General features: G+C 38.8%; 1 long non-coding RNA gene across 1 annotated transcript in view; it reads left to right on the top strand.

Moving 5' to 3' along the window:
* The window catches only part of LOC143693580 (uncharacterized), a 31438-nt gene extending 23760 nt beyond the window's left edge, over window positions 1–7678 (top strand). Inside the window, exon 3 of the long non-coding RNA XR_013181415.1 lies at window positions 5918–7678. This is a non-coding gene — a long non-coding RNA (uncharacterized LOC143693580). The remainder of the gene's footprint in view (window positions 1–5917) is intronic.
* The last annotated feature ends 4827 nt before the right edge of the window (window positions 7679–12505 follow it).

The following is a 12505-nucleotide window of genomic DNA, read 5'->3' as shown; positions in this document are numbered from 1 at the left end:
AAAGGAAATACAAGGAAATTAAATTGAAAAGGAACAAAATTCTTAGGACAAGTTAAATTCTTGAAAGGGAATGGAATTAAATGAAGTGCAGTGAAATTACCCACAGCTTCAAGAAATGATACTCAATGAAATTGTGAGATTTAATTTCCTTTCCTAAAATGAAAAATTCCATATAATGAAAGGAAATAAAGTCTTGAAAGCAGTGAACAAAGTAAAACAAACACATTAGGAAGGACGTATTGATAGTGGGGCCCTGGAAAAATGTTAAAGATAGATTCTGAAAATGTTAGGCTTTGTGTTTTGCCAGATCATTGCACCTGCGTAAGCAGTATGATGAATGATATAATTGTTAGATGTGATGATTGTTTAGTAATTGAATATAATTATTGTATAATCATAAGAAGAATCATGAGAAACTATGCTAGAAATTTAAGGGGGAGCCATGAGGAGCCATGAGGAGCCATGGTTGGCTGAAATCTATGTATACAATAGAACAATATAAGTTTAATAATTAACATGAAAGTTATACAACGATAGAATATAAAAACATGTTCATCTCGAATGTATAGTCGGAGTCAAATTTGGGTTGAATACCCCTGACACCCAGAGCTCTTCAATAAAAAGCACCTACATATAATCGCTCTTGTGATTATGTGTTTCTGAATGCTAACAATATGAGGAAATCAAATGCAAGTGAAAAAAAGGAAAATTTGGAACTGGAGTGAATACATAGACATAGATTGAGATGAAATAAGGTGTAGTGAAAATGATGGAAACTTGCAGAAAACCCCTTTTCCCACTTCCAATTTAGATTATACTAGAAAATTAGAAAAAAGCAAGGCAGCCATTCATTTAATTATTGGAAGAAAGAGGAGACCGAAGTTTCCCTGGATGTCCATTTTCTTCTGTGTGTTTTCTTCTGTGCTTTCTCTGTTGGAGGAAAACCTTGGTTTTTTTCCTGAAGAGGTTGGGGTAAAATGGGATAAGCTTTGAAAGTTGCTGAAAGACAGGTGAGAAAGTTTGTGAGAACTGTGTTGGCACTTTGTCATTTCCATTGTAGCAAACAAATACTGAGAGCTCCACACTTCTGAGCCAAAGTCTGGTTAATATCTTTGATCATCTGTTTGCATAGTTAGAAGAGCAAGGATATCAAATAAGAAGACTCAAACTACTGGAAAATGTTTTGGAAAATCTAACTGAATTTCCCATAACTCTGTTAAGCATATTTCTGGTATCAGGCTTGCCCAAAGACCAAGAAAAAATATCTTCAATGTCAGTAACTGGCAGTATATCACCTATTTCTTTTTATAACCAGATTCTGGGATTAAAAAAAAAAATTAAAAAATTTTTCTTCAGATCTTAGTAACAGGAAGGGTGTTCAAATCATTGTTGAAAATAGTAAATCCTGTTTTTTGGAAAAATGGCAGGAAATGCCACAGAGAATGAGAATATTCTTCCTTCTGCATAGATATAACTGTCCACACATGCCAGTAAAATGTCCCTTTGAACTGTGATGTAAACTGTGATGATATTACTGAAATTGAAGGTTTTGGATGGTACGTGTTAGTAGATTAATTTTGAGAAGACTGGTAGTAGTCTTGTTATCATGGCTTTCTTCATATATCACATATAGATAAAGAACATTTGCCAGGAGAAGGTCATGTATTGGATTACCATTTAAACTGGAATAAACCTGTGGCCTCAGGGCAAAAATGATTAAAAATTAGGAAAGCAAAGAAGATAAAATAATTTATTTCCTTAATGTCGAAACAGTTACGTTTTTCATATGTATTTTGTCCTTTTGTCTTTGTTTTTTCTCAATATCAGCTTCAGAGCAATAATGGGCTCAAACAAAATAATTCAACTAGTCTGGTTTCCAGTAAATGCAGTAAGTGAAAAGAATATAAGCCTAATTTTATCAGCAGTGTCTCATAAAATTATTAAATTCCCATAAAAATAAGTTCATTAGAATTTTAACTTTGGGACCAGGCAGTATTCTTGGTCCTATTCCATCTCAACTTTTTAAAATCAAAGTGCCTGAATCTTTCTCAAACCTCACAGTCTTCAATATGAAGGACAGCAGGTAGATCTGCCCTCTCAGAATACAAGATTCATGTCATGTGTCACCTGTACTCTGATTTTTCCTTTTAGGTGTCAGCAGTACAGCAGTACTTTTCTAATGAAAAAAATTTTGATCAGAAATTACTCCAAAAATCTCCAGAGCTCCGGAGCTATGTACTAATGGTATTTCCTCTCTATCTTTACATGTAAATTCACCAAAGCCATGTTACTAGCTTAATTCCAATTTTTTTCTACATTCCAGACTAGGTTCTCATAAATGAAATAGGTATACATTCAGTGTGCGTATATTCCACAATGTGTTTGCATTCTGTATTGCCTATAAACATGGAGCAATTTTGCTGTCATTCACAGCAGTAAGATAATAAAAACATCAAGGTTGAGTTCATAATATCTATCAAGTATGCACTATATTTATCAAATGGTGAAGATCTGAACTAGGAAATCTCTGTCCTTGGTCAGATTCCACAGCCAGCTGGGCACAGTTCTGCTCAGCCTTGTGCTGAGGTCACCAAAGGTAACTGCTTTGGCAGTGAAGTTGGACTAAATGATCTCCTGAGCCTTCTTCAATTGCAGGCATGTTGTTTTTCTGTGATGCAATGTGGGCAAAGGTGGCTAAAATCTCCTCTATTGACTTGGCTCAAATATCTGTCATTAAAAAAGGCTGAGTCCCCTGTTGCTGCTACCTGGCTATTTCAGCAGCTGAGCTGTTGAACAAAGGTCTCCCTTTTGTTGCTAAGAACCAGGTATGTGACTGGAGATGTTCCTTCTGATGGGATTACAACTCTGCCCAACATTATCAGGAGCCAGTACTCAGCTCTTCTGCTCCTTACTTGTCCCATATCCTGTAGTGATCTGGGCTTTTATGTAGGGCCCTGTGTTGAATGACAAATAATAAGGTCAAATTTCTGCTCCTTAGCCCAGTGATGAACTTCAGCTTAGCTGCCTATGAAAGTAAGGCAACAGCAGGCTGGTGGTAGCTGTTGTTTCCATTCTGCTAAATTTGTGTAATTTAGATAGCAAATAATGATAACATTTCCTGTAGAGGAAAATGTTAATGTTATTTTACTCTTTAAAGAGTGGAGAACAAAATAAAACTGGATAAAACTCATGAGCTTTATACTATGCTCAGTAAAGCTTTAACTAGGGTAAGCCCTAATTTTTTTTTTTTTTGTTGTCTTACTCTTTTGAGGATGCAGAAAAAAATAAAACTGGATAAAACTCATATGGATTATACCATGATTATTAAAGCTCTAAGTCAAGGCTTCAGTCATGACTTCAGTAATTAAGTACTCATCATAATGGCCATAAAAAGGAGGGAAGAAACTATTTTCCCAACCATTTTTTCACATACTTGAAAGTGGCAAGATCATTTTCACTCAAATTCTCATAAAAATATAGCCTCTGGCAACAAGTTAAATTCTTATCCTGAAAGGGTTTGGAATGATTGACAGAATTGACATGATCTATTCTTCATAAAATAATACGAAACAGTACTCACAGGCCCTATAAGTACATCCACCTAGAGCAAGCTAAACTTCTCTGTTTTTAATTATAATTGTCAGCTAAGCAAACAGAACAGTGAAATAAAAGCCTGAAAACTGATCTTTTCACGAGCTGTAACCTGAGAATGAGCTTAACTGTGTACTTTAATCAAACATTGCATAATAGAGCACATTGAAGCTTAAGCAGTATTTTAGATTAGTTATTTTATTTATGCATTACAGGATAAATATTGATTCTGGCTAGACTCCTGTGACATGAGGCCAAGTTAAAATGAAGTATTTAAATATTTAAAGAGTATGCATCATAGAACAGACCAAAGTAGCATTTAGCCATGCATCCTAGGTACAAGTGTGGACAACAGAAGATCCAGCATTTAGTGATAATTACTCAAAATTGTTTCCTAGTCTCCGACCTGTTGCCTAAAGACATCTTGAATCTGGATGTTCTTATACTTCACAGCCCTGTGGGAATTTATCTTCCATGAGACTGTTGCTGCCCTTTGAAAGCGTCTTAACTTTAAGGCAGTGTCCTGGAGTAGGGTTTTGCTTCAACTGGTTACATACTTTTAGAATGTATCAAGAGCTATGACTTCTCTTACTTCTAGCATGGCAGATCTTCCCTTCATGAAGAAGAGCATGATCTTCAGGTATCATGCATAGCATGCCAGCTTGAGCCTCCTGGTTTATTTTTTAGGCTAATAAAAATGGTTGCCATAAACCAAACAGATGATGTTTGTGTGTGTCATCCCTAGATGCTGCTTCTGTTGTTGGTTGTGTCACTACACAGTAAAGCTACAATTTACTACTGTGGCTTTGCTTTTGTTTCATGGATTTCTAACATACCCCAGACCTGCCTTGCTACAAGGCTTGCTTCTGGAAGCAGGAGGTGGACTCAGCCATAATTTTGATGTTTACATTACTGAGTGGTATCATTTAGTCACCTACAGGTAACAGCTTTTTTTGATAATGTTGGGAATATTTTGAAACCACCAGTGTTTGCTTTACGCATTAAGACACTACTGTAATGAACAGACTGGGCAGCTACTTACCTGACTGGCATGAATGTGGAAGAATGATGGGTAGATGTTCCTGCACTGGACTTTGGTCTTGGCTACTTTTTCCCTCCACTCAAATCTGCTCTGAAGTGAAAAATGAAGCACTGGTCCCAGATTTCTGAGACTTTTCACATGAGCAGTGCTGGGAGCTCAAGGCGATTTGCTGTGCCATATGTATGGTAGGTAGAGGTTTTCTGTGGGAGGGATGTGTCTTTGCTCAGACTGTGGAAGTCTGCTGAGGTCTTCTCAGGGTGTTGACCTCTGGGGCTTTCCTAGAAGCTCAGAAGAAACTTCCCAGATAACCTTCATCTATTCCTCCACAAGCACAGCCTGCCCAAGCACAGAAAGGCTTGTAACAGCAGCTCATGCTATGAGGTCGGTGTGCTGGCCTAAAGGACACCTGTGCCCTCCCTGGGAGTGAAGGACATCTCTGCAGCCTTAGGAACCTGACAGAACTTGGCATGAACAATGCTCATGCAGTGACTGAGCAGCATCATTTTCCTCCAGACCAGCATTAAAGATTCTGAGACAAATATTTTTTCCCTGCTACTGGCTGCTGCAGACAAAGATAAGACATGGCTCTGAGCCTGATTATAGGTCTGTCTTACCTCTGTCTTACATGAATGCTTTTGTCCTGTTGGTTCTCTCCAGACAAGGGCAGAGTGCTTCCAAGAAATCTGCCATGCATTTATGCAAGCATTCTTCTGCAAGAGTTAATTCCCCATATAACAGATGACAGGTTTTGCTACCTGCTCTTTTCAGGTGTTGGATCAATATTTCTGTGGAGTAAATAAAGTTCACAAATCAATTAATTAAAGATTCAAGACTCATAAAAATACATATTCTTTTTAATAAAAGAGGGTTTTGATGTATAAAATCTATTGCCTCTCTCATGGGGGCATTTCTTCAGAGCAGCTCTTTACCCCTCTCTTCAAAGTTACATTTTTCATTTGTCCTTCACCCTGCAATTCTCCAGCCTGACAGTGTTCAAGTTTGTGGAAAAGGATATTTTTTGCATTTCTTTCTCTTCCCCAGTGTGCTTGCACTTGGTATGTGTCACCCTAGCTGGAGATCACTCTACTTTTACCTAAGTCAACAGCTACTAAAGGTTAATGAGAACTCAGGTGGGAAGTGTGGCAGTTAAGACCTAATTCGTGAAATATTTTCCCACTATACAGTCTGGTCTGTGTATAATAAGGCTTTCATTAAGGAGTTGTGCTATTTAACCTGAAATTCTCTGTATGATATAGTAATCATTCTTATCCGTGTCTCTTTCAGGTGAAATCCATTCATAACCTTAAGTATGTCATCAGTTTATTGAAGAAAGGGCTGATCCAGCAAAGCTAGTCTCGATGGTCAGTGGCCTCACTCCTTCCTGAAGCTTTGAAGGACTCCAGTTACCAAGTAGCTTCTGCTGCTGGTCATGAGACAGAGACTAAGTGTGAGAAGAGCACTGGAATTAATGAGGAGTGAAAAATATACTAACTTGACACTCTAGAGTAGCAGGAGCATTTTTGTTGTCTTGTTGCACTAACTTTTAGATCTCAGCAATTCTGACACAGTCTGCACCTACAGCTGTTATACAATTGCTACATAAAATGGGAAACACAGTTTTCAAGCCATATGGTGAGACAGATTTGAAGCTGGACTGGACACAGGTGTCTGTGCTATCTTACTGTCATAAAGCACTCTTCCACTATTGGCTGGAAAAGAAAGGCCTGGAGGACTGAGCTTCAAAACCAGTTCCTCAGTGCTATCCCTGGTACATCAAGGAAAATATCATCAGTTTAAGAATTCTTTAAAACAGGATGGTAAAAGCTGTGAGTAGTTAGGAGTTTTCTCATTAAATACCTGCATTCATTCTTCAAAGGCAGCAACTTTGGGGTTACTATGAAGCAGAAAAGCCATAAATGTTAGAAGAAAATTACTTAAATGAGATAAATTGCTCACTTGAAAAGAGACATAAATCTTATCTTTTCCAAACAATTTGTGGAAATTTGTTTCATGAACAGATTAGTGAGTCTGGTGAGCTGTGCTACTGCTGAATATTTTTATCTGTTTTGAATGTAAAATCTCTTCAACTTTATACAGTTGAAGAAGTTCAGTTGAAGCAAATCTCCATATAGGGAATGGATTTTACCTAGGGAATATGGAAAGAAAGACAAAAGATCATACTAGAATCAAAAAGGTGAATGGTAAAGATGAGGGAGTCTTGAAATGAAGAAAGAAGTAATGTGAAATAGAAAGAAGGGAGAAAGTTTCATATTTTTCTGTCTGTGTTTTTCCTGAGATCAAAGGGTACTGTGTGTTTTGAATAACTCGAAGCTAAAAAAGTGCCTCAGATTGCAGATTTGAAGAGACAGTTGACCAGTATCAGGTACATCAAGCGAAATATGAACACCGCCTTCCCCTCTAGGAATTAATCTGGAGGTATCGAATGGAATCTAATTAAAAAAAAGTGAGACACAAGCAATCCTGCTGGAACTCAAACTAATTAATTGATTAAATGAATCAGACCCGATGACCATATGAAAAAAAGAAGAGAAAAATCATGAGGGGATTAAAAGAAAAGTGAGTTTTTAATTTTTTTTAAACTTTATGCTTAACATTTGACATTTGGCCCATGATGAATGCACCTAAGCAGAGTCACTCAGCAGAGCACTCCTGGGAGACAGGCCAAGATCCAAGCAGGCACACAAATGGACTCATTGCTTGGCTCTGGGGATTGCCTGGGCACTGTAGAGGAATTTCAGCTAGTCTGGCACATATATCTTTGCAGAAATAATCTTCTGTATTCATTAGCAATGAATACAGAATACAGAGTTTCCTCAGGGAGAAAATAAAGTGCAGAAATCGCGCATTGTTAATGATGAGATGCTGCATGAAGCTGGGGAGGACACATGGACAGTTGTGAGATACCTGTATTTGGACTTGAAAAAAGACTTATTAGGAAGCGAGATACTGATACTGATACAGTAGCTTTGTTAGCCTGTGTCTTGCAGGGCTTGAAATGCCTGTTTGGCATCAGCTCTGCCTCTGAGGAAGTGGTTAGATGTCTTTGTGTTGCGGTCTCCACGTGGTCCTTCTAGAAACAATTGTTTGCTAAGGCTCAGTGCTGCACAAACACTGGAGTGAGCTTGTGTTTGTTAGAGGTGATGCTACCAAGAGAGCTATGCTGCTAAGTTTACCCTGAAGGCAGCAGAAAAGCAGTTATCACACAATGGTCATACCACAGAGTGGTTTCATACCAGAGAGGTATTTCAAAGGAAGAGATGCTCAAAGTCTTGTTTCCCTCTCTGTTCCTTTACATCAACTCAGGTGTCCTGTTCCCTCCTCTCCATACCCTCTAAGGGTAGGAGGGAATGGATGCAGAGCTCTATGCCCACCTCCCAGTTTTGCTTCCAGCCCTTGTCTTTCTCTGCAACACACCATGTGGAGCTCAGTTGGATCCCTTGGTGCTTCAGAGGCAGCAGGAGGTGAAAGAATTAGGCCAAGGTCATGGGCCAAGATCATATGTTGTTATTGGTCATGCCCCTGTCTTCCCAATAGCTAGGCAATTAGCATTTGAATTAGCCCACAGGCCATTAGCTGTCAATTCTTCTTTAAACTTTTTAAAGGACTGATTAACAGTGCCATGTCTGGAACTCAATAAAAGCCACTGAGAAACATGTGCTGAGAAAAATCAGAGAAGAACACTTTGTATTGCTTTTATAGTTCTTTTTGCATGATTTTCTAGTCATAATACCATGATATTTGAATAAAACTAAATGTCTGATCATTCAAGTGGAAGAAAACCCAGTTCAAATAATGTCTTCAGAAAAGGAATTAAATTATCTTCTCTCTGAGCATACTTAATTTTCACCTTATGCTTAAGACCCGAGCTGCAAGAATATACCTACTGATGTCTCATGTGCTCTACTGAGCAAGTTGCATTGATAATCCTGATTGTGCATTCAAATTCATATACTGAAAATTAAAATGCCTTTTTCATTTTGCAAAGAATGTGGCAGGACTAATTATTTTAATGTATCTGGATGACCTGTTTCAAATGCCTCTTTAATCAGCTTAATTTAGCATACTTTACATTTGCATTTTATATTCAGCCTCATTTGTATTGCCACATTACACGTTGAATGATATAATTACTTCAGTACTAAAGGCTCCAGAGCTTTGATTATTTGAGGTGCGTAGACCAGAATGGGATTAATTGTAGGTTTGAAGGTAAGAGGACATTAATGCATTAGAAAGAATCAGAAAGTCTTCCATAACATCAGTGAGTGTTTTGTGACATTCTTCTTTGCTCCTTCTTCCCCTTCCTCTTTTAATGTCAAGTTGTATAGATATACAATGAGGCAACAGATGATTTCTTGAGGTCGCTGGCTTGGCTCCTCACATTTATTTATGAAGTCCTAGCCAGAGGCTTCCAGCTTTTAAAATAAATTCTACCAATATAGTTGGGAAAGATCAGATAAAACAAAAAAGCAAGGAAATAAATTTTTTTTGGTACCATGCAACTTTCACTCAGATCATCACCCTTCCCTTCTACTGGTGACATAGGGAGGAGAATCAGATAGAGGTTAAACCTGTGTGTTAAGAACAATTTAATAATTGAAATAAATTATAATAAAAAAATAGTATTATTCATAATAACTAATAATAATTCTGAAAAGAAAAAGAGAATAAAGCCCAGGAGAAACAACAGCTGCACAACATGATTTCTCACCACCCACTGACCAATGCTCATTCCATCCCTGAGCAGTGATCAGCCCCTCCTGGCCAACTCTCCCAGTTAATTTACTGGGCAGAACACTTTATGGGCTATGGAGTATCCCTTTGGCCAGTTTGGGTCATCTGTCCTTTGCTTCCTCCCAGCTCCTTGTGCACCTGCTGGCTGGAAGAGCATGGGATGGGGGTGGCACTAATAGCAACAACTAAAACATCAGTGTGTTATCAACATTATTCTCATTCTGAATCCAAAACACAGCACTCTACCAGCTACTGGGAAGAAAATTAACTCTGTAATCATTGAGACCAGATAATGGTTAGGGAATTTGTTAACATATAGCTGACATCTTTAGGTTAGTATAAGCTTATTTTTCCAGCATTGTGTGTCATGATATTATCTGTATTTAATTAATCTGTGGTTAATTCTTTCATACTGTCTCGTGTAGTATTTATGGGAGGGAGCGGGCAGTTAGCCATTGCAACTTTGACAACTAGCCAATACATTAATAGAGATGATGAAAGCTGTGGAAAATTGCTTATTTCCTACCTTGTTCCACAGAGGGGATTACAAGAATGGAAACTCTCCAAAGACAGCAAAGCTGAGCACCAAAAAAAGCTGTTGAGAGGAAAGTTTAGAAGAGACGTGGGAAATTTTGGGTAGAACAAGGAGCAAAATATGCTTCCCTAGACAACCTAGGGTAGACTAATCTGATATTATGACAAGCTTTGACCCGGTCAGGAAAGGTGACCAGCATGACAAAGACTGTACTATTCTAGAGGAAAAGAAGATATGAAGGAGGATCCTAGAAAATTTTACAACACATTAGTTCTCGGGCCCAAAGAGTCTTTTAGAGAAGTTAAGAAAATCCACCCTGATCTGGTACTGAGGACTAGTTATTTTTCATCTCTGTTTCAGTACTTTCTGTATTGTAAAGTCAACATTAGTAGTATCATGCAGGCTGGTTCATTATTTGTTTCCTGGCAGTTGCTTCATACCTGTCAGTCAATCCTGATGTAATAAGTCACGTGCAATCATGGAAAATTGTTACTCTGCATTTCTTTATGTGCCTATACCCCCCAGACAGCAGCCCCTGCCAGTCTTCAAAAGTTCTCCTGCACTGATCATTTTGATGGACCATCTTCCCACCAGGACACTGGATCTGAAGCTCTCCTAGAAGAGCCGTAGAAGGGTCCTGGACAGGCTCCAGTCCCTTTTTAAGAGTCCTTAACTTGCATTCCACTCTGCCTGAGCTCCTCTGAGCTTGTGGAGTCAGGCCTTGGATGAGCTGATTTCATGGGAGTGTTGGGGCAGGGTACTGTTTTGATTCCCCCTTCATTGCTCTGCTGTGCTCCTTTGTGAGTGTGCAGACAGCTTTGGCCACGTAACCTAAGCCATCCTAACAACCTGGGATCAGTTTGAAGGCTTTGATTATCCTCTGATCAGATCCACACTAACTTATTCAAAGGGGAAAATGATGCATATGACATTTCCATTTTAGAGCAAATTCTACTTTAAGCCCAGCTCAATCACAGAAGCCCAGGGCATCTGCATCTCGCTACACTTGCGGGCCTTCCTTCCTTCCTTCCTTCCTTCCTTCCTTCCTTCCTTCCTTCCTTCCTTCCTTCCTTCCTTCCTTCCTTCCTTCCTTCCTTCCTTCCTTCCTTCCTTCCTTCCTTCCTTCCTTCCTTCCTTCCTTCCTTCCTTCCTTCCTTCCTTCCTTCCTTCCTTCCTTCCTTCCTTCCTTCCTTCCTTCCTTCCTTCCTTCCTTCCTTCCTTCCTTCCTTCCTTCCTTCCTTCCTTTCTTCCTTCCTTCCTTCCTTCCTTCCTTCCTTCTCTTCTAATTCTTTCTCTCTTTCATTGTTGTTGCAGATGAATAATCTGAGGAGTTTTAAGGCACCTTCTTGAACAGATCAATCTTAATGAACTATTTAAAAACGGAGTAGGTTATTTTAGAAGACTAATTTATGGAAGCCTTCTCCAGAATTTTACTGAGATAAATGCAGATCACAGAAATCATTATTAAAACATACCTCTTCTTATTTAGCACTTGGGAGCCCATGCTTTGAAGCTTTCATTCTTTGAAGCTGTTTCATTTAACAGGGAATGGATCTGCATGGGCAGATCAGTGCACTATGTAAGGGTCAGCTGGCACTGTCCTGTAGCTGTCACAGAAATGTCTCCAGCCTCCTTCTGCAAAGCTCCATATCCAGCTCTGGTCAGCGTGGGAAGTCAGAAACCTTCAGAGAAACTTGGTGTCTTGAACTACAAATACCATTAATCTGGAGATAATCAAATCCTTTAAGCTGTTTTTAATCTTTGTAGGTTTTAAAGCTGCTTCTTAGAAATTTTGAATCAAGTGATGCTTTCTTGTCAGTCTCTGGGTTCACTATTAATCAGGTTCAGAGGGTCTTGTACCACATGGATGGGGCTAGGCACTTCTCCTCCCGTCTCTCAGCTCAGGTGTCATGGCAGATGGCTGTATCAAAGGCTCACATTACAAAATCTTGCTCCTGCTTCTTTTTTTGTCAAGAAATATAACTGCCCTCAAAGTCCCTCCTCAATACTTATGTCTCCTAATTGTTTTTTCCTCCAGAAATACAGGGTTTGGCTTTTTTTTTTTTCCTAGTTCCTAAGGATAAAATATGCTTCCCAGGAATAATTGGCCTGATTGCCCTTTCTTGCAAAAACACACTGGAAATCCCTCTCAGGAGGTTTCTTTGGAATACTTTTTACATTTTCATAACCCTACTCCAATGCTACACTATTGCATGAAATGACACCAATAATTTACAGGTCATTTTCCCTCTTTTTCCACCCTTAGCGATGTCTGTCCCAACAAATTCTTTTGCCAGCAAGTAAAAATACTAACTAAACACATTTTCTTATCTTCAGCCCATGACAATTTATTGCCAAGGGAAGATAGGGTAGAAAAGTTAGGTAAGCTGATTTTGTGTTTTGCTAGGGTGGCTAGTTTCACATCAAGAATCAGCAAAAGTGCTACATCATAGGATGGCAATTTTTAGCTGATGTCAGTGAAATAAATGGTGCAGGTGGTACCAACTTTGTGCCCTTTGGCACTTGTCATTGATCAGATGGACCAGGCCATGTGATATCCACTGGTTTCAGATTATGCCTGTACA

This window comes from Agelaius phoeniceus, chromosome 3 (genome assembly GCF_051311805.1).
Source record: "Agelaius phoeniceus isolate bAgePho1 chromosome 3, bAgePho1.hap1, whole genome shotgun sequence".
NCBI classification, from domain to species: Eukaryota; Metazoa; Chordata; class Aves; order Passeriformes; family Icteridae; genus Agelaius; species Agelaius phoeniceus.
This window is presented reverse-complemented; position numbering and strand designations above follow the sequence as displayed.